The 27,478-nt window shown below is 39.2% G+C and overlaps 2 protein-coding genes across 6 annotated transcripts in view; both read right to left on the reverse strand.

The window, feature by feature from the left end:
• LOC110561735 (vomeronasal type-2 receptor 116-like) overlaps nucleotides 1–27,478 on the reverse strand; it is a 799,658-nt gene that overhangs the window by 307,637 nt on the left and 464,543 nt on the right.
• LOC110541660 (zinc finger protein 431-like) overlaps nucleotides 1–27,478 on the reverse strand; it is a 52,857-nt gene that overhangs the window by 23,675 nt on the left and 1,704 nt on the right. The gene's annotated exons all lie outside the window — the stretch shown is intronic.

Below are 27,478 nucleotides of genomic sequence, written 5' to 3' on the forward strand. Positions count from 1 at the left end.
CCTAACAGTTTTAGACAGAAGGCAAAGAAAATACAACTAAGTAATCTAACCAAGCCATATAATAAATTTTTGCCAACCTTAAGTCCCTCTTTCTTTCTCAGAACCTTTTCCTCCTGCAAGGTCTTAAGACATTGAGTTAATATTTAAGGAGCAGAAAAGTGTTCATCTGGAGGAATCAACCTTTTCACAGAATGAGGCCAGACTGGACAACCCTGTGAGGGAAAGTGATCCAAAAGCAGGCAACTGTGTCCATGTCACAGACACCCCTTACTACAATTGCTAGGGGACCAACATGAAGACAAAGTTGCCCATCAGCTAAATATCTGTCCAGGGCACACATCCAGTCCATGCATGCCATTTTATGATGGCATGCTATCAAATGAATTTGCTATGTCGAAAAAAACCTCAAAATTCTCAGTAGGATTAGAAAGACATTACAAACATAGACAAAATATGACTTCTTTACTTACTGTAGATCCATAAGAATCAAGAAAGTGCACAATATTTGTGAAAGAATAAGGTGAGGCAGAGACTATGCCAATAACATATGCCCTACAAAATAGTCAAGTTTTCATCAAGGTACCTAAGGAAACTCAGCCAAGAAAGATGTGACTTAGTCCAATGTTACCTATGATTGTATTCCTATAGAAATTAAATAAACACAACTCTCAAAAAAATAACTCAAATTGACACCTACACTTTTCTAAATACCCTCCAGATAATACTGACCTTGTTTTCAAACAGAGTCCCCATTCTCTAGAGTGCTCTTTGTAAATGGAGGTCATCAGAAAGGTGGGCTATGGTGTTGCAGTGTTTCATGCTCCCCTTGTGATTGCAGGCAAACCCAGTCCCACTGATGACTATAAACAAAATGATGTTAAATATTATCTCTGTTTCCTGCCACATTGACTACAGCACAAAAATGTGAAATCTGCCTATCTAATTGCATGGCAACATACACATTAGAGACACCTCACCAGCTCAGAAACCCTTTTATACCCTGGAATTGAATTCCTTAACTCTCATCATTGTGACTACTATTAGTGGAAAGGTTAAAGGATAATAATCAAATACTTCTGAAGTTTGATCCACATTTCTTCCTTGACACCCATTTCTAATCTATTTATAAAAGTTATCACACAATGGAATTGAATTTAGAAAGCAATATTGAAAACTTCTACAAATTTGACCTTCATTTTACAAGATGTGTTCCCACAGCATAAAAAAATAAAGAGCTCATGACATGACTCAAATGAATAATTTTTAAAACTCTGCTGTGGTACAGCCTTTAACTTAAGAATTTAGGAATTTTAACATGGATAAAAGCAAGATCATTGCCCTGGGTAGCAATAGACAGTGATCAATGTCACCTGAGGCAACATAGCTTGTCTCAGAAATACTTTTCCAAAAGGCTAAGACCAAGTTGTTCTAGAGTAAATATGCTTCCCCAGGGATAAGTATTGCAAACACAATTAGATGGCTAAGTAAAAAAAAGAAAAGAAAAAACAAACAAACAAAAACAGTCTGTTTAATACTAAGCATGTATCCAGCTCTAGTTCATTCTAAAAGAAAGGCAGATAGCTTAGAACTGATTTTGAATCCCCTATATGCAGTCATCCTTAAGTCTCTTTTAAATTCAGGGCCCAAGTCCCAAGTTATATATTAAACAATTTCAATATGGACTAGAGATTTCAAGTCTAGCGATTGAGGCAAATGTAAATTTACAACAAAGATATTCCTAGAATTATTTAACTACCCACTCCCCTAATATTTCAGGTCATTATTCAGTGCCAGGTTCATAAGTGGAAGGTCTCAAATGTTTCAAATGACATGAAAAGCAGAAGGTAGAAAGCATAAAAGCAAGGGTGGGACGGTCTTGCTATGTCTTATCCTAACTAAGCTTCTTAAGAATAGCATCATGTATACTACTCCAAGGGGAGAAATGGAAGGAAATAGGAGACACCTATCAATTGATCAGAAACTCTCATTCAATGGGATAGAACAATGAGGCATCTAATAAAAACAATGCTACACAAGGGGAACATTATTTACCAGGACCACAGTGACCTTTGAATTGGTAACTATAGCTCCCTGTTTTGGGAATAGTTTGGTTCTCAGAATCTGAAGCAAACCCTCCTGAAATGAAATGCACTGGACACACTGCTCACCCAAGTAAATACACGGTTTTAGGAAAGGAGCTATGTTTTTATTATCAATACCTCAGAATCTTGAGGAAATTTCTCAAGGCCTAGGCCTCAGGTTGTACTTGCTCTGCCAATTATATTTGAGAAGGAGTGTGGGAAGCAATTATGTCATTCTTCATACATGAGGATCTCAGGGAAAGCTTTGTTTGATCAGGCCAGCCCTCAACACAACAATGTTTTCCCTGTTCAAATGGGTGTTACTAGATGTCTTGCCCATGTGACAGAACTATGCTTTTCTCAAGAAGAAAACTGCAACTTTATGCCACGCCAGGCTTTAATGTTGGCTGTGTTTCTATAATAGCCCATTAACCAGCCAGTTAGATGCCTCTGCTTTGATATGGAAATGGGCAAATAGATGGTATTAAACCAGGCTATCTCCTTGGTTGTGAGCTGGAGAAAATTTTGTGGACAATCCCAGTGAACAAACATGTATCTCCTAGCATGCTAATCTCTTTTTTTAATTTTTTATTAATTACAATTTATTCACTTTGTATCCCCCCATAAACCCCTCCCTCCTCCCCTCCCAATCCCACCTACTCTCCCCCTTCTTCATGTATGACCCTCCCCAAGTCCACTGATAGGGGAGGTCCCCCTCTCCTTCCTTCTGATCTTAGTCTACCAGATCTCCTCAAGAATGGCTGCACTGTCATCTTCTGTGGCCTTCTTCTTTGATCACCTCAGGGGGAGGTGATCAAAGAACAGGCCTATCAAATTATATCAGAGGCAGTCCCTCTTCCCATTACTATGTAATCCACTTGGACACTACACTGCCATGGGCTACATCTGGGCAGGGGTTCTAGGTTATCTTCATGCATGGCACTTGGTTGGAGTATGAGTCTCTGGGAAGAACCCTGTGTTCAAATTTTCTGGTTCTGTTGCTCTCCTTGTGGGGTTCCTGTCCTCTCCAGATCTTACTATTTCCCACTTCTTATATAAGATTCCCTGCCCTTTGCCCAACAGTTGGCCATAAGTCTCAGTGTCTGCTTTGATAGTCTGCAGGGCAGAGCCTGACTAACATGCTCAATCCCCATCCTGAAAGGCAAAGAGGATAGACATCAGAAAAAGAAGAAAACAAAAAACAACCTAGGAGCATGCTAATCTCTTAAAAGACCTTTTGGCATGCTACATATCTGTGGGCTGTTTTAGAATATCCTTTAGCTATATATGATTTGGTATGACTTCCTATCTCCCAAGCACTGGTAAAATCATTTACATCAACAGCATTTACCTCACAGCATTTACCTCACAGCATTATACTGAAGTATTACTCAACACGTTACTTTAAATCTCCCCAAAATTAACTCCAAATGAATCTTACACCTACACATCAAACGGCGAGGGCAGAACTTCTAGAAGCTATTAAAGAAACTAGTCCTCTCCGAGTTTGGCATCCTGCCAAGAACATTTCTATGTTCAAGCCCCTGCTGCAAATGCTTTTTGAACATGCAGTCCCAATATTGTGAAAGGAGGCAGCCTTCTCCCAGAGGCCAGCCTTCTCCCAGAAACTCTTGCATTTTGCTCCCTCATTTTGCCAGCAAGTTCGAACTAGCTTCACATTCCCAAGCTTGCAGAGCCATCTCCCCCATGGCCCCTTGAAATATTTTTCTAATGACCTGTTCACTGGTTAAACTTGCTGTTGTCTTAACCATGGTACCTTCAATTGTAAAAATATATCACCTACATAGCCCTCCCTTACTAATGGACAGAAGATCCACTTCAGTATTCCCTGATTACCTTGAGCTCCTGACCAGATGTCTAAGGATATAAAATAAGGAACTTGGATTCCAGACCCAATGTCCTGGAAAACAGTTACAAGTCTTGAGGCTAATTGCTATAGACCCAGCCCAGTTTCTAATAGAAACATCCTTGATAAAACTGCAATGTTAAAATTTAATTGATTGACCCTGACACTCACCAAGGGCCCTCACCTTATGGATTTAATCCTTTAAAGATACAATAAAGCTTATCCTCTTGAATGCATTAAGATCCAGAATTGGCTGCCTCTCTGAGCTGAGAAAATAAAGCTTTCATTTTCATGTTCTTTTCCTGAAGTGAGTTTTCTCAGCTCCATCCCAAACCCAATAATATGAAGATTTTCAGATTCCCCCCACTGTGGTCATGGCTAGGACAAGGAATCGGTCCTGTGGCTAGTACTGGCTGCATATTCACACCCAGTCCCAGGATTGGCCCTACACAGCAGCTCCTGCTGTTCAGCCTCCTGCTCCACCAGGTCGAGGGCATCAGGCACACATTCACCATGTTGCAACTTTAGAAATCAGCTGAAATCCCCTCACAGCACACAGCAGCTATGCTCAGACCAACCATTCAAGCCTGCTCAGCTACAGAGCAAACATGGAGCATAGTGCCTGGAAAAACCTGCCTCTTCCTCTGACTGGAGGGATGGCCTCAAGGTCCTGATTGGCCAGTGATTCTTGACATGAGGACCTCCCTTAGGGTTAGAATATACTGACAGAAAAAGACTTAGTAATTCCTGTTCCAGGCTTCCAATTCAGGGCCAGATCTGCAGACATTTGTATTTCATCATCATTTGTGCCTGTCCTTCCCTAGCTTACCCTCTGTCTTCCAGCACTCAGTAGGCACTTCCCCTCTTCCTCCTGGAATCAAGGTGGATAGCTGCACAGCCCATTATTCAACCTGCAGGGGAGTGAACAATCTGTCCCACAGGTTTGGAAGGGTGCCAAGACTATTAATAATTAGAGAAATTTTAGAAACTGCAATGAGTTGGGTTTTTTTTTTTCTGTGATTTCACAGAAGAAAAATTGTCTAGTCTTGTGCTCAGTTGGTATAGTGCTTGCCTAGCATGCATAAAGCTGTGGGTTAAAGCCCAAAACCACCTAAACTCTGACATGGTGTCACTGCCTGTAAATAAAGCACTTAGGAGGTACATGTGGGAGAATCAGAAGTTTAAGAATATCCTTGGCTGGTGAGTTTATGACTATCCTCAGCTAAATGAGGTCCTGTCTGAAAAGGAAAAGCAAAACAAAACAAGGAATTTTTTTTTGTAGCACTGAGCATGAAATATTTTCTTTCATACATTCTTAGCATGCTTTCTACCCTTGAGCTACACCCTCAGATTTCCCAAATTTACTTATATGAATTAAAAATAAAAATAAAAATAAATGAGAGGGCTGAAGGAATGGCTCAGGGGATAAAAACATTTTCTGCTATTCCAAAAATAAACCTAAGTTTAATTCATAGTATCCACTTATGGTGGCTCACAGCAGCCTATCCACCTCCACAGGATCCAGTGTCTTCTTCTGGAATCCTCAGATGACAAACATAGGAATGGACCTAAAACAAACAATCTAACAAAGTCTTTTATTCCAGCACTTGGGAGGCTGAGGCAGGCTGATACCTCTGAGTTCAAGTCCAGCCTGGTCTACAGGTAATTCCAGGATAGACAGGATTACATAATGAGACCGTGTTCTGAAAAAAAAAAAACAAAAATAAATAAATAAGTATGAGAATTTAAATTGTTTTTCAAAATAATTTCATTGCATTAAAGGCCAATAGAGGCACGGGATATCCTAAACCTGGAGTTAAAGGTGGACATGAGCCATGAGATATGGGTGCTGGGAAACAAACTCAGGTCCTGTGCAAGAGCAAGTATTAATCTTTACTCCTGACCCACCTGGTCAGGTGCTCCTTCCCTTTTGAGGCATAGTTCCATGTAACTTAGGCTGGCTGCAAACTCTATGTAGCTGAGGATGACCTTGAACTTCTGTCTTTCTGCCTTCACCTCTCCTGTGCTGGAGACTATGTTTACTACCATCTCTCACTTACAAAATTACTGAGGATAAAACCCAGGGCTTCATCCATATTAGTTAGTCACTCTACCAACTGAGCTACAGCCTCAACAGGAGGTCCATTTCATGATGATGATGTTCAACAGAAGCTAGCACACAAAGTGGCTATAGAAGAATATATTTTTAATGAGGTAAAGAAATAGAGGAATGTGGATGGCAGGAGAAGTTAATTGAATTTTTATCACATGAAATTTTAGTAATAGTTTAGATTTTCTTGACAGCTTCAGAATTTTAGTAGGTACCATGTAGAGGGAAAGAGTATGTGTAAGCTCAGTAATCACTCCAGGATTCTCTGCACTCTGAAATATGAGGTAGGAAAATCCAGGGTTTGATGCCAGCCTAGGCTGTGCTATGAGTTGGAGGTTAGCTTGCGCTGTGTTGAGACTCAACTTCAAGCATAAATTAAAAAAAAAAAGGCCACATGAATGTCAAGTGTTACTCACAAAATCAAAGAGAACCTCTAACTATATAAAAGTTTAAGATCTCAGACCTTAGAAATTCTGACATTCCCTATTCTGAATAGACCTTTGTTTTTCCTCCTGTCTCCCTAACTACAGCTACCATGCTGAATTTTATTTTACCTAGAATGGTCTAGAACTCTTTCTGGGAATCAGGCTACCCTCCAGCACTCAGTAGTCTCCCCCAGAGGGGAACCACCACCCCTGCTGAATCTATGATCTCACCTTTCCTTCTATGACACATTCCACCCTGCCCAATCTGACCAAGACCCATTTCCACATCCTAGAATAATCTATTTTATAAGTCATGCTGACTGTCACTGATGGCCCAAACATGGTCTTTGCCCTCATTTACTTACTAAAAGAATCTAAGGTCCGACCATGATGGGGAAAGGGAGGTGAGGAGGGAGGCTCTAGAGTTCAAAGTCACCCTCTGTTACATAGAAAAGTTCAAAGTCATCATGGTCTACAGGAGATCCTGTCTCAAAAATAAAATAAATAAAAAGGAAAGGGGAAGGAAGAGGAAGAGAAGAGGTGACAAAACTATCATGGGCCCATTCATTCATTCTTCAAGCTTTTACAAGCAGCTTTCACATGTGCGGCTACTGACCTCAAAAAGACCTGACATAGACACATCCATGCCCTACCCACCACCACCACCACCACTCTTCCCCAAGACAGGTGGAGGATGCAATCAGAGTTTAGATGCCAGATTCACCCAACAGGGAGGGGTAAGACCTGACCTAACCACTCTGCCCATGCCCCAGACCTGGGCTCTGAAGATGCTCTTTCTGGTCACACCCATTCTAAGACCCAAACCAAGAGCCCCAGCCCCTGCCTGACTTAGATGTCAATCTTCTTCATAGTGCACCATCTCCCATCTCAACAGTTGCCAGGGCCAATTTTGGAATAGAAAATAATGGACATCTCAGGACGTTTCATGACTAGGTAGAAATCCCCTAACCAGGGACCCCGCCTCCTGGGTCACAGATCGAATGGCCAGTTCTCTTGTCAGTCTTTTCTAGTGGACATAATGGGGTGGAGAATTGATTGAAAGCATTTGGAGTGGGGCAGGGCAGCAGCTCCCGACAGTGGGAAAAATGGCTGCTGCAGAACTGTCCATGGCCTCTGGCCCCAGGAACCCTAAAGACAGGGCCCAGGCTGCAGGGGTTGCTCAGAAGCAACCATGGGCATTGGAGAAGCAGTAGAAGGACAGGGAAGCTCGATGCTGTGATGGTGGCACTCTTGGTGCAGGTAGACCTGGCCCAGATGGCCTTTTCAGGAGGCATCAAGTACTGTGGGGCACTGTGGGGAAGCCCAGCTTGGAGCATGACCTGGGTTTGCCTTGCCTCCCAAACCACACTAGAAACATAGACAAAGCATTCCCATTTCTGGACCCTGGAACTTGGGCCTCTTCCCAACCATATTTGCATGCTCCCTCCACATCACTCCCAGGCTATTTAGGACCTAGTGTCTCTCACTCACAACTCCAAACACAGGATCAGGATCCCTGTGTATCTTTCCCAGTACCCCTTTCTAAGAATCTGTCAAGGGCTTCCCATCCACCAATCTGAGACCTGCCCTCCACCATGTGTGTCTGCCTCCAATCCACCAGCAGGGTCCCAGAAACCCTCCCACATGCACTTCCCTTGCCTTTATGTCCTCCTAATCTGCTCACTTGGGTTCATCCTGTGTCTGGCCTGCACCAAACATCAGAACCCTGTACCCTTTCCTTCTGACTCTCCAAAAACCCATGCCTCTCACACCTGAATCCACAGACATCATACCAGCCTGTGCATGTGACATTCCTCCTGGTCAAGGATATCACTATAAAAATCACTTCTTGTCTATTGAAAAGACTTTGCACTGTTGCTGATACTGACCCATCTTGAACCCAGCTTCCTGAAGAAATGAACACCCAGGACTTCCAAATGATAACACTGAATCCACTGAAAGGAGCAAGTTAACTCTCCAGGTTTCTTCATGAGTTTTATACCCTGTGTTAAACTAAGTTCTCTCAGTACTTTTCCAGAAAGCAGAAGGACACAGACAAAAGATGAAGCAGGTGAATTGAGAAAAGACCTATCCTGCTGTAAAAGAATGACAGCCTAGCAACCAACCCAGATGGCCTCAATTCTTCTCCGAATAGCCCCTGACCTTTGACCAAAGGCACGAAGCCCCACTTCTCAGAGATGTGCTAATCGCTCTCCACCACGTTTAATGGTGGCTACATCTGTACATAGCAGGGTATTCCAAATGTGACTTAAAAATCAGATATTCCCCCAGATGTCCGGGCCGGGACTGGCCAGACTTTGGTGCTTAATATAAACCAGTCATTTTAAAAGTCAACCCCTTCATCCAATTCTGTGCTGCCAAGCCTGCAACCCTCACACTTCCCTGTGATTTTTCCTTTTAAAACCCAATGATTTTGTTCCTTGGGGCTGTTCCTCCCTGGATTGTAGGGCAGCCCCATCACACAATGGTTTGAATAAGCCTCTTGCAATTCCATCAATTCAGTCTCTGAGTTTCCTCCATCTGCCTCTCCAGTAGTTGGGCTCCTGCTGGGCCTAACACCATCCCCATATACATACCCGGATGTGGCAGCCTGGTAAGGGTTTATCATCATAAAATTGGTTACACATTGCTAACTTCAACTACTGTCAAAGCAAGAAAGCTGTCCTCCTTCTCTTCCATCACTTTCTGTGCTGTAACTATACCAGCTTAAAATCTGGTCATAGATCTCAATTCTTGCACAAGCCCTTCTTCATTTGTAAGCCCAATAAGAGACAGAGAGACTGGAGGACACTCATTCACTGGCCTGTTTTTCTTTTTCACAGATCAGTCAAGGTCCAGCCTGGAAGGAGTTTTAGAACTGCTTTCCCAGCACAGTGCAGTAGTGTTTAAAGCAATGCCCCATACATTGGCATGAGCTATAGGAGACATTGCTCTATATACAAATAATCAATAGCACTTGAAAAAAAAAAGGAAAGACATTCCCAATGATATGGAAACATTGGGGAATAACAACACTTAAGAAAATAGAGCAGTGATGCACTTAGAGACAATCAAATTTAATAGAAGTCAATAACTGACTTTTAAAAAAGATAAATGTAATTGAAAAAAAAAGACTACAGGTTTAGTGACTTGGAAAAAGATCAGGTGATTTCCTGGTAGAGAAAATGGCATTCATAAGATGCTGTGTGTCCTTCCCTCAAGTGCAATGTTGCTTGCCTAGATCTGTAACCTGACACACACAGCTCCAGTGAATGGCCTATGACTCAACATTCAGAACCGTCATAAACGTACAAGTGGATTAGGCATATCTGCAAAGAACAGTCCTCTAGTCGGATGTTTAATATTCACTGGATCAAGCTCTCCTCCCCAAATTGTACACCCACCAATCTGGTTTGTCTTCATTCATCTGACGCTAATTCACACATGCTGTGAAATAGCAAAATCGTGATCAGATCCTTTTTCACAATGGTGACATCAGCAGCTCTTTGCCTATTCTAATGCTCTGTGTGATGTGCACAATAAGCAAGTCCTCCTATTCCGGTCTGAAGTCAGAAGCCGAGCTCCACATGCATATTTTTTTTCTGCTACTGCAATGGAAGGTTGACTATATGACCCCAATGGGTAATTTTAAAACTCAGTAGTGGTACCAACCTTTAACTGAAATTTTTATTTACCTTAATCAAGATGACAACAAGGTCCTTGCCATGGAGAGCAACAGACTGGGATCAAGGTCACCTGAGTCAACACAGAAGGGCTTGACTCAGAAACATTTTTCTAGAAGACTTGAGTCGTAGCTGTTCTGGAATTAACTTCCTTCATAGGATAAACAAAAACCTCTTCAAAGATAGAATGCATTCAATTCTGTATACTGCTCAAAGAGTAAATGACTACAACAGATTTTGCATTTCACATATGCTGTCACTCTTAAGTCTCTTTTAGGGTCAGATTCCACATTATGCTTTGAGTAATTCCAATAGGGACAGAAGACTGAAAGTCTAGCCCCGAAAGGACACGGAATTTTACAGAGCAAATCTGTCATCTAGACCCTCATGTATAATCTAAAAGACTTAAAGGATTTATGATGGTCAAAAGTCGCACACATACAAAGGAGAGAGAACACTAATGAAGAAAACACCATGGAAAAGTTAACTATGAACACTATGTTTGCAGTTCTTAGACAAAAGCTATACTGAGCTAACTTCAGAATACGCCAGCTTTTGCCTCTGAGGAGGCTGGCTCAGAAAAATGTCACAAATGCAGGACGAAGTGGAGTTTATTTCAACTAGCCCTAGCTGCAGTCTCTGGGAGGGCTATGACATCAAGGCAGCAAATTCCATTTTATTAAGCTTTATTTTTATTTTCATGGATGTTTTGCATGTTTCTATGCATAGGACCTATGGAGGCCAAAAGAAGGCATCAGATCCCTTGGAATGAAGTTACAGATGGCCATCTACTATTCTAAAATGGAACCTGTGACCACTGTAACAACACCCAGTGCTCTTAACTGCGATGCCATCTTTCTAGCCACTTTTTATTTAATCTTTTTACACATGTTGGTATAATGTTCTTTTGGAATGTATACAATTTACACATGTTCATTAAAATGCTGATTTCTCTCTCCCATTATCTGGTTTCAATCCAGATACTGCATTGTGATGTTTATTCTAAGCATCAGCTGTCTCAAATTTGTATAAACATGCCACCATTTGTTCTCTAAATTGCCAATTAAAACAACCAGCCACAATGTTGATTGATGGAGAGGATAGGATGGGACATCCTGGTCTGGAGTGGGAGGAAGAGGAAAGAAGCTAGGGAAAAGAGGGAGAATTTAGAGGAGAGGTCTTGGAGCCATGTGGAAAAATGAACCGGATCTAAGATATTACTAAAAGCACATGTAACAGGTGAATCTGAATGGTACGAAACTATGAGGGCTTGAGGGTTAGGATGGAGTAACTGCTGCCCAGCATTGTGCTCTATGTTAATTAAATAAATCCTAGTCTCTGTGTGGTGATTTGGTTATACAGCTGTTTAGGTATAACCGCTGCTTAACTAAAAGATATACAATAGTAAATTTTAATACCCACAACAAATGGTACCCAAATAATCTAAAGTCTCCACACCCTTTATACCATACTTTAACATAATTTGGTGGGGGCGATAAACTCCCAGTCATACAACCCAAACTTAAAACCTAAAAACTCCCAGGTCAACTCCCAAGACTCTTAAACAAGCTCTGGAACAAAAGACAGCCTCCTGTGGGCAGACCTGAGACTTAACAAAACTGGCTGCTGCTAGAGTCAACAGAACTGAAGAAACAATAAAACAGACTTCTCGGAGCTTGGCTAATAATCTCTTCTATGGTTTTAAGACAGAAATAAAGGAAAGTTTAGAAATTATGACTATGGTTACATTCATAGTCCTCAATTTAACTTTAATCATTGGATTAACCTTTTTTTTTTGTCTTCTCAAAGGCAAAGCCTTTAGAAAAGATACTAGAACAATACAAAGAACAAGTAAAACAACATAAAAAGATATGAAGGTTGGAAACAGGACATAAAACAAGAGATACAAAAAACTTACAAAACAGAATAAACAACAGAAATATAGGGCAGAGATTTTAGAAAAGATACTGAAAACACACAGAACTAGACCAATATAAAGAAAAGTTAAAAGTTGGAAGCGAGGCATAAAACAATACATTTTGGAATGTATTTCCCATTTGTAAAACAAATGCTGACTTCCTGGTCAATCAGAAGTAGAGTAATCCCAAAGGACTGAGAGGATATGGCAAAGGCAATATTAGAACCTGGGCCATATTCACAATGGCTATCTATCATGGTGGAGAGATAGCACACAAAAATAGAACCAAAGGTACTAGTGTTTCTAAGGAACAGCAGCTTGGTGATGACCAATAGGCTGACACAGACATAGAAGCTTTATATAATGAAAAAACCTTAGCATTATGTCACCTAGCCTTAAATGCCTAGGACAAGGTTCAGGAATCAGGAAAAAGGCTTGAGCCATTCCCTCAGGTCATACAAGGTCCAAGTGAAACATTCACTAATTTTTTAAAAAGATTGACCTCAACTGTGGATAGAAGTATATCAGATCCACTAGCTAGAAAAGGACTAATGGAATCTTTAGCTTTTGAAAATGCTAATTCTGAATGCAAAGAGGAAATAAATCCATTAAGAGTAAGATCTACACCAATAGGCAAATGGATTAGATTGACATCAGACCTCATTCACCCAATGTTACCTTGATAGGAGAAGCTACCCCTAAAGACCTTGGCAAATGCCTTCATTATGATGGGCAAGGTTGCTACAAAAGGACTTACCAGTACAACCAAAATGATGCAAAAAGGGAGCCTATGCTTCCTAGAATACACAGAAGGCAAGGGCTGACATTGGCCTAGTGAATGTAGAGCAGTTACAGATAAGTGGGGTAATCCTTTATCAAAAACACTCAAGGGGGCCTCTCGCAAGTACCAATACAGGCCAGGGATATTCCTCCACAAGAAAATTAAACACCACTGTTCTGGAAGTAAACGTTAAAAAATTAGACAGCAAGGCCAGAGCAAGTTCTATAGATAAATCAAAACACCAGAAAGGGAACAACAACAACAAAACAAATATATTGGCAGACCTCTACAAATGATCAAAGGCCAAAGTTAAAAACGATATTAAATAATATTGAAATTGAAGGCATGATGGATACCGGAGCTGATCTCACAATTATTATTCCTAAATCCTGGCTCCAAAGTAGCCACTTCAATAGGTGGATATCTGTCGGGAGAGGTGCCTCTGGCAGTTGCTTTGATACCTAAATCTCAGCGAAAGAGACTGCTTTTATGGGACCTTCACTAATTCTTGCAGGGAAGAATTTGCAAATCCATCTCCTTTTGTTTGTGACAGCAGGTGGGATGGCTTGTGAGGTTCACACCTCTTCCTCAGGCTCCTCGTGGAAATTAACCCATTGTTCTGAGATGTTTCTACTCTGGCTTAAAAAACTCTACAATAAAAAGACAGGCCAGCAGTTGCTGCTAGTTTTGCTCTAGAGGCTTGAGGTTGCTGCTAAGGCGGCTTTTTGCTGTGGCTGTTGAGTCCGGACCTTCTTAAATAAGCCTCCTGTGTGCTGTGTGTTATTTTATTAATTTTAATCCTCACTCCCGACTCAAGAACCATTCGACTCTGCTGGCTGGCTCCAGCAGATATCCAATTTCCCAAGGAGTTGTAACTTTATCTAAAGTAAAACAAAGTGTGAGGTAGCTTAAATATATAGCACCAGTAGGTCAAATAGGAAAATTAAGGCCATATGTGGCTGAGATAGCCATAAACATATGGGGAAGAGATTTGTTACAACAATGAAAAACCAGATTAACACTCCCTGAATTTCAGAGGCAAGCCAAAAAACAACTAATACTCCTGATAAAGAATTTGAAATTATTTAAAAATGCAGTCAAAAAGTAATAGACTGTCCAGGCTGTCTATAAACCAAATACAGCAGAAGCCGTCTTTTCAACTTCATATTGGGAAGCCGCTGCTAAAAAAACCCTGACAGCCTTATCACTAAGGTGGTTGGCTGACCTGTTTAGATTGAACAATGGTCCATGAATAAAGAAAATTACTGGCACTAGAACAGCTAGTCCTGGAACAGCTGGAGGTTCAACATATAGAGGTGTCCAACAGCCCTTGGAATTCTCCTTTAGTTGTCATCAAAAAGAAATCTGGCAAATGGAGGATATTAACAGATCTCAGAGCAATTAAAAAAATTATTCAGCTAATGGGATTATTACAATCCAGATTCCCATTGCCGTCCTTGTTACCTAAGGAATGGCCTTTATAGTGATTGATTTAAAGGATTGCTTTTTCCCAATTCCTTCACATGAACATGACAGGGAAAGGTTTGTTTTCTCAGCACCCACTTTGAATAGAAGCTGTCCAATAAAGAGATATCACTAGACATTCTTACCACAGAGGATGTTAAACAGTCCTACTTTGTGCCAATATTTGTACAACAGGCATTGGAGATAATTCAGACGCAATTTCCTCAATCCATAGTTGACTACCATATGGATGATATCTTATTAGCTGATGTTTAAATATGAAAACATTAGAAAATATTTTTGATGAAATAAATAGAACTTTGCCTTGTTGAGGATTACAGATTGCTCCCCAAAAAGTACAAAGAGAAGATTCTATTAATTACCTAGGATACAAAATAGGTCTACCAAAAATTCGGCCACAAAAAGTACAAATTAGAAGAAGCCAATTAAGAACTCTTCATGATTTTCAAAAATTGATGGGAGATATTAACTAGCTATGGCCTGCCACTGGTTTAGCTAATCAAGAACTAAGTAACTTATTTCAAACCTTACAGGGTGATAAGGAATTAAATAGTCCAAGAACATTACCAACTGAAGCTAAAAAAGAATTGACTATGGTAGAAAGGAAATTACAAGATGCATATATAGACTGTATTGATCCAAAGAGGGCCTGTATTTTGGTTATCTTGCCTTCCACTCATTCTCCCACAGGATTCTTATGCAGAGGAAGGACTGTGATTTAAAAAAAATCAGAATACTGTGCTATTCTCTTGGTGTTATAAGATTTCATGAATTTCTTAATACACTCACTGACTCTCAATATGCAGAAAGAATTGTTCTGCATAGAGAAACTGCTGATCAAATTCAGGAGAATTCGGACTTAACCTCGGTGTTTCTTCAATTACAGCAAATAATTAGAAATAGAAATAACCCATTGTGTGTAACACATATCAGATCTGATATGGGTCTACCAGGCCCTCTAGCACAAGACAATGATGACATTGATAAACTATTGATAGGAAGTGTTTTAGAGGCCTCAGAATTTCGTAGAAAACATCATGTTGACAGCAAAGGTTTAAAAAGGAAGTTTTCGATCACTTGGCAAAAAGCCAAAGAAACTGTGAGAAAATGCCCCACTTGTTCATTATAAAATCAAACTCCACTACCTGCAGGAAGTAACCCTAAAGGTAATCAAAGAAATGATATTTGGCAAATGGACGTGTTTTATTTTACACAGTTTCATGAACTGAAATATATGCACCATACTATTAATACCTATTCAGGGTTTCAATGGGCAACAGCCTTAAGTTCTGAATAGGCTGATTCAGTTATTACACATTTATTAAAAGTGATGGAAGTTATGGGTACTCCTAAACAAATTAAGACAGATAATGCTATAGCGTACATCTCTAATAAAATGTAAATATTTTTTAATATAGTATAAGATAAAACATGTCACAGGTATACTGCACAATCCTACTGGTCAAGTAGTCATGGAAAGATCCAATCATACTTTAAGGGACATGCTTAACAAACAGAGAGGGGTATCAAAGACCGCCAGAGATAGATTACATAATGCTTGACTAACCTTAAACTTCTTAAATGATAGGAACAACAAACAACGGCTGCAGGGAGACACTGGGTTATAGAAAAAAAATGCTGAATTAATGTATTTCTTTTTTTAACTTTTATGAATTACACTTTATTCACTTTGTATCCCCCCATAAATCCCTCGCTCCTCCCCTCCCAATCCCACCTTCTCTCCCCCTTCTTCATGTATGACCCTCCCCAAGTCCACTGACAGGGGAGGTCCCCCTCTCCTTCCTTCTGATCTTAGTCTATCAGATCTCATCAAGAATGGCTCCACTGTCATCTTCTGTGGCCTGGTAAGGCTGCTGTCCCCTCAGGGGGATGTGATCAAAGAGCAGGCCAATCAGTTTATGTCAGAGGCAGTCCCTCTTCCCATTACTATGTAACCCACTTAGACACTACATTGCCATGGGCTACATCTGGGCAGGGGTTCTAGGTTATCTCCATGCATGGTACTTGGTTGGAGTATGAATCTCTGGGAAGAACCCTGTGTTCAAATTTTCTGGTTCTGTTGCTCTCCTTGTGGAGTTCCTGTCCTCTCCAGATCTTACTATTTCCCACTTCTTTCATAAGATTCCATGTACTCTGCCCAAAAGTTGGCCATAAGACTCAGCATCTGCTTTGATAGTCTGCAGGGCAGAGCCTTTCAGAGGCTGAATTAATGTATTTCAAAAATACCATTTCAAAATCAAGCGCAGGGAATGTATTATGCTGGGGAACAGGTTTTGCTTATGAGAAGAGAAGAGAAATTATGGGTTCCATCAAACAGGAGAAGAGAAATTATGGGTTCCATCAAAACTAATAAAAATAAGATATGACAGAGGAAGACCACCTGAAGACTTTGGCCACGGACAAGAACAGAGAAATCAAGAAGATCAAACAGACCAGGTAACATAAATTGGTAATCCATTCAAATGGGAACAAGTCTAAAACTGAATGAGACATAAAAAACATCTCTAGCCAGAACTCCAACAATACATAGACAATAAACCCTTTGCTATAATAGCCTCAACATTTATGCCATTCTTTTTACACAGATAAAATTGGTTTACAATTTAGTCTCATCCTGCACATCTCATACATTGATAATTTTAGAACTGTATAATAGTTGTGAGAAGTTATATGTTTGCTGAACAAAAGGACTGGACACCAGAGATAGAATTCATCCTTCGAGCATGCTGAGACACTGACCTTTCCATGACCTTTCTTCATCCTTAACCAAATTCTTCCATTCCAATATTTCTTTGTAAGTATGTGAGCAATTATGTGCAAATATATGAATTAAACCTGAGTCCATTTCTGTGGATTCTGTATATATGGATTCAGGGCTGAAGACTTTCTATTGGATATGTAATGAGGGAGCTCATCCCCCCTTGAGGATAATTTCCCCACTTGAAGGAGAATTCCATTTAACAGGAGTCTGACCGTGAAGTGACCTAAGCTGTCTTGGACAAGAAACATTAGAAAACACCAAGTGGTAAATACCTCAGCAAACAATTGCTGATGCCATGGCTCTGAGTTTCTGGAGCTACAGGAAAGTCCATGGATATTGGCCTGGGGCAATCATTGCCTCTCTTTGTCCTGAGGGCCTCCCACCATACCACTGACCATTCTCTCCTTGGGTGACTTTGAAACCTTGAAATTCCTGCCTCCTCTTTGTAGGCACCATGATTACAGGCCTGTGCTGAGGTGGCTTCAACTTCATTTAGTGATGTAATAGAATGATGGGATGTAATAGAATGATGGGATAAGTAAAAGGCACAATTACACATAATCGTATTACAATACCACTCATCTCTGTAAGCCTGGGTTTCCCTCTCTATAGACTAAGGCTTGAACTCTGCCCTAGTCTTCAGATGAGTTATAACAGTCTCAATGATAAAGAAAAACAATATTGCTCATAGATAAAAGACAGTGGCTTTCACCAGAGGGTTGTATTTGATGGGAACCTTCTTCTGGTCCTGGAGTTAGGCCCAGAGCTCATGTCCTGGCAACCCTATCCAGCCAGGCTCAGCCACTCATCCTCAAAAAGCCAATGAAAAAAACTGAATTATCAAGCTATGACATGCCTACTTATAATGCAAGGTGGTTATATCTAGGATATATACTGCATTCCAAGACAGCCAGAGATACATAGTGGGACTACTCTTTAAAATAAAGAAGAGAGCAAACAATGACAAAGGGAAATTAGTAATGAAAAGTGAAAACAAATTAAAATATTTATTTAGTAATTTTGACCAATGGAAAAGTTATAAGGTAACTAATTCATCCTTGAAATCTTAACAGTTTTAGACAGAAGGCAAGATACACACAACTAAGTGATCTAACCAAGGCATATAAAAAATTTTGACATCCTTAAATCCCTCTGTCATTTTCAGCTCCTTTAGCTCCTACAAGATATTCAGACATCGAGTTAATGTTTATTTCACAGAGAAGGTCTCCTCTGGAGGAATCAGCATTTTCACAGAGAAGGTCTCCTCTGGAGGAATCAGCATTTTCACAGAAATTAGAATTTCATTGAACCCACGGTTTCACTAGATGTCACCTAAGGGGGAGATATTAATTTTTCTTTAGGATATCCGTATTCCTACCAGGCAGCCAGGTTCAAGGACTGAGGATCACATTGGATTTTTTTTTAATACAGGTCTTTTTTCACTTGCTTGATTAGAGTCTCACACCAAGGTACTTTATGTTATTTGTGGCTCTTGTAAAGGGTGTTGTTTCCCTAATTTCTTTCTCAGCCCATTTGTCTTTCATATTCCAGAGCCCATTTGTCTTTCATATTCCAGATTTTGTGTGTGTATGTGTGTGTGTGGGGGGGGGGGGTTACTTTTGTATTCAACCACTTTGCTGAAGGCATTTATCAGCTGAAGGAATTTTCTGGCTGGCCAATTGTGGTTCTAGAAAAGATCATCTTGAGTGAGGTAACCCAGAAGAAGAAAGACACACATGGTATATCCTCACTCCTAGGTGGCTATTAGACATATAAAAGAGAACATACTGAATTCTATACTCCTGAAGAAGCTGGACAAGGGAAGATACCCAATCCTCATTTGCCTCATTCAGAAGGGCAAATGCTATAGACATCTGAAGCAGAAGACAAGGAACATGACAGGAGCCTACCACAGACAGGACTCTGAAGGAATCCACTGATTGAGGGAATGAAGCGGAGGCTGAGACTCAACCAAACTTTGGGCAGAACGCATGGAATTTTATGCAAGAAGTCGGAGCTCTAAAGACCTGGAGGGGACAGGAGCTCCAAAAGAAGACCAACAGAGCCAAAACAAACAAACAAACAAACAAAAACATAGACTCTTAATCCAAATAAGGACCATTCTTGGAGAGGACTTACAACCCCTTCTCAGATGTAACCCATAGACTCATAGACTCTTTCTCCAAGTGGGTTCCCTTGTAAGTGGAGCAGGGGCTGTCTCTGGCATGAACGAAGTGGCTGGCTCTCTGACGACCTCCCCCTGGAGGGGTGCAGCCTTGCCAGGCCACAGAGGAAGACAATGCAGCCAGTTCTGATGAGACCTGATAAGCTAGGGTCAGATAGAAGGGGAGAAGGCCCTCCCCTATCAGTAGACTAGCGGTGTGGCATAAGGAGAGAAGAGGAAGGGAGAGTCGGATTGGGAGGAGATGAGGAAGGGGGCCACAGCCGGGTTACAAAGTGAATAAATGCTAATAAATAATAATAAAATATGAAAAAAAAAAGGCTGGAGAGATGGCTTAGTGATTAAGAGCACTGACTGTTCTTCCTAGAGGACCCTGGTTCAATCCCCAGCACCCACATGGCAGCTCACAACTGTCTATAACTCCTGTTTCAGGTGATCTGGCACTCTCACATAGACATGCATGCAGTCAAAACACCAATGTACATAAAATAAAAATAAATTTTAAAAAAATGAAAAAAAAAAGTTCCATTAGGAGACCACAAAGGGGAGGCCTGAAGGGAGCTTTCATAGACAGCTACATGTAGTTGCCAAGAAAGGAAAGAGTGGAGGACCTGGAGGGGACTGACCCACCACAGCTAAGCAGACACAGAGAATAGAGTCAGAGGCTAGCTCTCAGGGAAGCCCCAAGCATTGCTCTTTGGCCTGTTCATCTTCTTCCTTTATTATCCAAAGGTCTCTCCCTATCAGTTCCATTCATACCCCACAGTTATTTAGAAATGCCTGCTTTCCTGAGCCTTAGAGTATTTTTTTTTTAAATCCAGGATTCCCCTGAGAGCAATCAACATGCCATCTCGAGTAATCACCACTTCAGGCTCCTAACTAAATATTTCGCTAACCCTGGTGAAGCAGTATACAATTCCATTCAGACAAGTCTGTCTTCAAGCCTGGAAGTTCTTTCTCTCTCTTTCTAGGAAGCATAATCTCCAGCCAGAGGACATCTGACATGTATCCTTGTGGACACCCCTTCATGCCTATTTATGACATGTGAGATAAACTCAGTCTTTTGCCTTTGGCTAAGGGCTAAGTCTCTTTTTAATGACTGATACTGTCAATATCTCTGCAATCAGCATTTAGACACTTGCCTGATTTGGTGGAGGTCTGGGGTGAGAATCTTTTTAGGCACCAAGTCTAAGTTAGTTTCTGATGACATCAATCTTATATTTCTTCTGGATCATCAGCACTGAGTTAAAGATTAACTTAGGATCAACTATAAAATGGTGCAATTAATGGCATGCTCATGGGGTTAAAAAGATAGCTCAGCCCCGCAGAGCAGTGACTGCTCACCCACAGGGCCTAGCTTTGATTCCCATCCCCAAGGGACAGCTCAAAACAGTCTGTAACTAATCACATGGATCAGATACTCTCTTCTGGTCTCCACTGATACCTGGCATGCACTTGCTATGCACAGTGCCAAAATTTATGCACTTAAATTAAATCAATTTTAATTAAAAATAATATATATTATTTTTTAATTAATATATATATAATATATATATATATTTAATATATATTTTAATAATATATATTAAGAAATTCTTCACAATATTGAATCACAGATATATGCATTTGAAGGTGAACAAGTCCCTGCTAAATGGTTGTTGAAGGACTCAATGGATTTCTATCCCTCAGTGAATGGACTCCCCTCATTGTTTCCTATTTTGTTTGTTAACACAGTTCTCTTAATGTGAGTAGAGATGACAAAAGGATTGGTTGAAACCGCTCACAGTCTGGTAAGATTATACCAGAAATATTTCCGTAACTTGAGATATATTCTTATTTTTGAAACATTTGGGGATAGAATAGCTCTCCATAGCCAGAGCTGTACTGGAACTCACTATTTTGACCCACCAGGCCTCAAGATCACACAGATCGCTCTGCCACTGTCTCCCAGGTACTGGGATTATAGGCATGCACCTCTAATCCCAACTGAGAATAAAAGGATAAAATAAGATTTAGCCTGTGGTAGCTCAGTAACCAATTGGTTTCCCAAAGTGAGGGGAACAGGGACTATTTCTAACAGGAACTCGATGACTGGCTCTTTGGTCTCCCCACCCCCGAAGGGAGGAGCAGTCCTTTTAGGCCACAGAGGAGGGCTTTGCAGCCAGTCCTGAAGATACCTGATAAAACAGGATCAGATGAATGGGGAGGAGGTCCCCCCCATCAGTGGACTTGGAAAGGGGCACGGTGGAGATGAGGGAGGGAGGGAGGGAGGGACTGGGAGGGAATGAGGGATCGGGACACGGCTGGGATACAGAGTTAATAAAATGTAACTGATAAAAAAAATAAAAGAAAAAAAAAAGAAAAAAAAAGATTTATTATTTATTTATAATAAATAATATAATATCTGATAATAATATAAAGTATAATATAATTGTATAATATAATATAATTGTAATATATAATTATATAGTATATATTATATAGTATATATATTATACTATATAATATATTTATATATATTATATAGTATAATATAATTGTAATATAATATAAATAAGATTTATAAGATTTATTTATTTATTATTTTATTATTTATTATGAGTAGTAATAAATTCTTCAAATTCTATATCAATAACCTAGCAAATAATTTTGGGTACTTTCTCAATAATTCAGCTGTTTTCTCTGATTTGTTACGTTCATCCACTAAAAAATATATGAACTCTGTATGTATATGTGTGTGTGTCATGATATGTAAATGGCACTAACAGGTCAACTTATTGCTATTTATAATCTACTTCCACTATGTCTGTACTAGAGATGAGACACAGAGAGTTGGCTTGGTTCAAATTATCTCCTTGGCCTTTATTTAAGCTTAAAAATTATTTCTGTATGTGCTGGTGGCTAAGTATGCATATGCCACAGCCCAAGTGTTCAAATGAGAGAAAACATGTTGGATTCAATATGAGTCTCTGAGAAATTGAACACAGGTTATCAGGCATCCACCTTCTCCACAGAGACAATTCTGTGCAACATGTCTGTGGTTCTGACAAATGTTATGAACTACTGTTTAACTGTTTAGACATACTAACATTGAGACCTGTTCAGGCATGTCTGGCCTTACTGCATACCACCACCATGGTCATTTGGTTGTTAAGTATCCATTTTGACCAGAAGGTGAAATTAACTTCACATTCTCAGGCTCTGCCATCTAGAGAGCTTGAATAGCGTTTTACTTACAATACTTGTTAAACATTCTGGTGGAATTAATGATAGATGCTCTACTTAAACAAAACCACAACACCCTGCCATGTTCCTTTCTCCCGGAATGATGGAGAACTGTAAAGTCCCTAAGCCTATATCCCAACTAATCAGCTTAAAATGCATTGTCTAGCTACCTAATACAATACACTTAAAACAAAACTGATTCTTCTTGTATTTACCAAGGCAAAATGAGGCCATGCTACCCTCCCCTTGCTTCCCACCTAGTTACATGGTTGTGATCTGGTTATGAGTTTTCTTAGGAGAGGCCTACCTTTGAAACAGACTGATGTCACAATCTAGTTCCTGAATCCAGACAGTGTCCTGACCAGTCAGTTTTTGTTCAGCATTCAATAAACTACTATGTGTCTGAATCTGGCATTTGAGTGGTCTGGCTGCAGCTATTGATGAACCCATGACATACTGATAAAATAAACTAAAACAATAAAAAATATAGCAATATACCACTTTCTTTGCAAATGAGACTTATTATTCAAATTGTCTATTTTTCTCTATCCTTAGATGACAATGATTACAATTATAAAGAAAATATTTTATGATGTAATGTTTCAACCAATGATATTTGAGACTCAGTGAGATGGCTCAGTGGGAAATGTCCCACTGAGTGTACAAACCTGGCAACATGATGTTTGATCACCATATGATGGCAGGCAAAATTAGACCCCACAAAGTTTGCTTCCATTCTCTATATCTGCTCTGGTCAATCCTTAATAATAAATTACATACATGCACAAACACACACAACACAGAATTTTTAAAAATAAATCTCATTGCTGCGATATTATCTAGCATCATTAAATAATTCCAATAGAAGGAAATACTTCAAGATGAAGTGCCAAATGGTTATCTAATGAGAACATGAAGAGTTGTGGAACACCACATAATATATACATATCCACAGAACATCAAACTATATTGTGAGATATGTTCTGGGCCTGTCTGGTCTACTTATCTACATTTAGAACAAGCAGGTCTACACAGAAAAACTATGTCTTCACAAACAAAAGCAAAACAACAAAACCAAAAACATAAAAACAACGGGAAAGCAAAGTAGCTTAGCACTGAATAAGAAGTGTTTCTATTGTATCTTATGTGATTTAGTGATAAGAGTCTATAAGTGTGTAGGCATGGCAGCATAAGAAGGAATGTGACTGATTATTTTCAACAACAACACAGCAGGCACAAAGAATAAGAAATGAGTTGAGACTATATACACACAAATCCATTACCCAATAAAGAATCTAAAAAGGTTCTAAAAGCTCCACAATGAAAGCCACAAAAGAACAGAGAAGTATTCAAAGGCATCATCCCATGTGGGAGCTTTATTGTCTGATCAACTACATTCTAACCCTGTTCACAATAGGCTCATGGTGAATCCATGATAAAAATGCATTTAGTCTTACGTCAATGATACTCAGAGTCCAAAACAGCTCAGACATTGCACAAGTGTTCAAGGTCTATTTTGTCACTAGATAATCTCTTCATTGCTGCATCTTGTAAAATCAGAAAGCAAGTTATATCTTTACAATATACAATGGCGCAGAATATACTGTCTAATTCCAATAGACAGCAATGTGTACACAGTGAGGGAAGATTGGACCAAGGCAGGAAAACAAGTAGGGCAAACAACAAATCCTGTTGCTGATCTCACACACATGTGTCTTGAGTTTCACAGGGCTTAGGTGGCCCTATACCTGCAACTTCTCATACATCTCCACATTTGGTTACTTCCACTACCTATATGCATCTCTCCATGGCAAGTGTCTCATTGCTTAGGTATCTCAACATCTTGTGGTCATAATGTGAAACTCAGTCTTCATCCTCACAGTTTTATGCAATACACCCTCACAGTTTTCTTAGTAGGGCTCTGACTCTGCTAGACATAGATGGATGGAACAGTGCTAAACTAAAAGCACAGAGGAAGAATCCATGACCTTAAAATTTGCATCTTTCTTGGAGAACCAACCCAACATAAGTGTCCCTCCAAGTCTGGGTTCTAAGGTGGGATAGACCCTGCCATTCTTGGACCACAGTTGCAAGCATGTTTCATATTAAGTTCCTTCCTGAGACTAAGAATTAGTTTGCCTACTCCTTCCAGTTGGATCTCTGTGAGTTCCAGACCAACCTGGTCTACACAAGCAGGTCCAGTGGAGCCAAGAATACAAAGAGAAACCCTGTATTTAAAAACCAAAACAAAAAAGTAATTATATGTTGTTTCATGCCCAATACAGCATGACTATGAGATTCTTTTTAAGTGTACAATCCTTTAATTATTACTACTGTCTTCATTCTTTTAGCACAATGTCCTCCTTAGGCACTCAGCTTGTCTATAACAAATGAACATTGAGGTTATTTTCATATTTAGGCCACCATGAGTTTAAGTACAATGGTATGATAATGTTGATACTTCTCATTAGCAACTTCAAGTGCATGGAAAATCTACTGAGAAGATTGTGGAGATCCACAGCAATTCTGTCAGTTTATGACAACTCTGTATAGGCAGTGTGTAGGTATTCCATCAAAATGTCTCAGAATACAAGTAGAAAATATGCACAATTTTACATGAACTATAACAATACAAGATGGTTTTAATTTTAGTCAGTGTCTGTGGAAAATCCCAGTGATATCAGATTTTATTTTGCATGTTCAAAAAGATACCAGTGTCACGTTCAGATTCATTGCTCAGTTCTGCAGCATATTTTAATTGCACTTTTTGTTTTCTCAGTTAAATCATACTTAGTGTGCTGTCTTTTATGTGACCATAACAAGTTGCACTGCTTCACTAAACTTTATACTAAAATCTTATTTCTATGACATTGTACATTGTTTCATTACCATTTTTAGTTTCACCCACTCTTGCTGCAAAATGAATGATTATAAAATGTTTACCCTCACATCAAACTGTAAACCACACCATTAAAACAATGCATTTTCAGACAAAATAGTGTTGGGTATATTCAATTTGCAGCACAAAGTTAAAACAATCCAATAAAAAAGGAAATTGGGGCAACAACATCTTTCCAATAGTCACAAATAACAAAGTATGTCAGGTTAACTCTTACCAAGCAAGGGAAAGATACATATGAAAAAAAACTTCAAGTCTCTGAAGAAAGAAATTGAAGAAGACATCAGAAGATAGAAACACTTTCCATGCTTATGGATCAGTAAGAATAACAGCAAAAATGGTCTTCCTACCAAAAGAAATCTAGAAATTAATGTAATTCCCATTAAAATACCAACACAATGCCTTACAGCCCTTGAAAGAACAATTCTCAACATCATATTAAAAAAAAATCAGAATAGTTAAAACTATTTTAAAATAGTACAATAAATAAATAATAAATTAATAAATAATTTTATTCATTATTTTAATATTATAAATAATAAAATAATAAATAAATAAAATAAATAAATGACTAAATAGTACAATAAAAAAATAAAACAGTACAATAACTTCAAGAACTTCTGAAGTTATCTCCATCCCTGATCTAAAGCTACACTATAGAGAAATAGTAATAACAATGGCATAGTACTGGCAGAGAAACAGATTTGTGGGTAAATGGAATTGAATCACATACCCAGAAATAAACCCACACACCTACAGAAGGCAGGTCTAAGGCCAAAAATTTATACACTGAACCCCCACGATGTGACCTTCTCCCTGGCAAGCTACTTAAGACCTCCATCCCCCGGTACTACAGCACAGAATCTCCACTTCCACTCTCAAAAGACTACCATATCAGTGTTCTGTCTGAGAGAAAAATCCTGCTTTTGGAAATACCTGTCAGCTCTCTTTTAAGTCCACGTCAACTGTATCGATCCTAATCTAACAGACACTACAACATGCACTGAGGAAAGCAGAGAATCATAGGTTCATATTTTAAAAGTCTTCATTCAACTAAGCATTTAAATGTAAAAAAATAAATGGGTAGACTTCTAGATGTATAAAATCTAACAACATTAAATCAAGAAGTAAATTATTAAAATAGATACATAACAACCAAGATAGAAATGATAATTTAAAAATCTCTCAATTGAAACAAAAATAAATAAATAAATAAATAAAAGAAAGCAAGCCTAGGTCTAGAGATTCAGCATGAATTCTAAAAGTCTCAAAGAACTCATTGCAATACTCCTCAAAGGATTCCACAAAAGAGAAAAGGAAGAAACACTTCTATATTTTTGCGAAGACAGCAGTATTATCTTGATTACAAAAAATCAACTTCTGAAAATTAATAACACAAGATAATATTGTGTTAATTAATAACTTGTGTTATAAAGAGCTTCTATATAAGTACTCAGTTACCTGTACAAGAGACATACTCACCTACTATATTATGACTGGAAGTCATGATTACAGACTATGTCAATATCAATGTCAAATATTACTGATTCCCAAAATACTAAATTATATAGTATACAAACATTCACATTTCATCTTTTATTTACCTAACATTGACTAAATGAAAAGTTCAATTGGCTTGCTCAACAATCTTCTTCATGATACCCTATTTGAAGGTGATCTCCATGGCTCGTAAGTGTAAACGAGTCCTACTTTATATCTTGTTGGTTTAAAACCCACACATTACACTTATCACTAACACGTTGAGATATGACTCAGGCTCATGAGCACTGTCTGTGTTCTAAAATTTAATAATGGGAGCACAGTTTTTGTTTCACCTTCATCATACCTTATTAATACTAAATGATCTGTAAAAGCAATTTCTTTTCAGTTACTGCTGACTCTAGGACAGGGTATTTATTGTCCGCAAAATGATCTTCTTATAGTCTTTTGTTATAAATACATATTGTATTTTAGGTGAAATGGTTGCTGTGGATATGATGCCCTAAGCTATATATTATGGCATTGGAGATATTCCATGAA

Source organism: Meriones unguiculatus, assembly GCF_030254825.1.
Source record: "Meriones unguiculatus strain TT.TT164.6M chromosome 13 unlocalized genomic scaffold, Bangor_MerUng_6.1 Chr13_unordered_Scaffold_34, whole genome shotgun sequence".
Lineage (NCBI taxonomy): Eukaryota > Metazoa > Chordata > Mammalia > Rodentia > Muridae > Meriones > Meriones unguiculatus.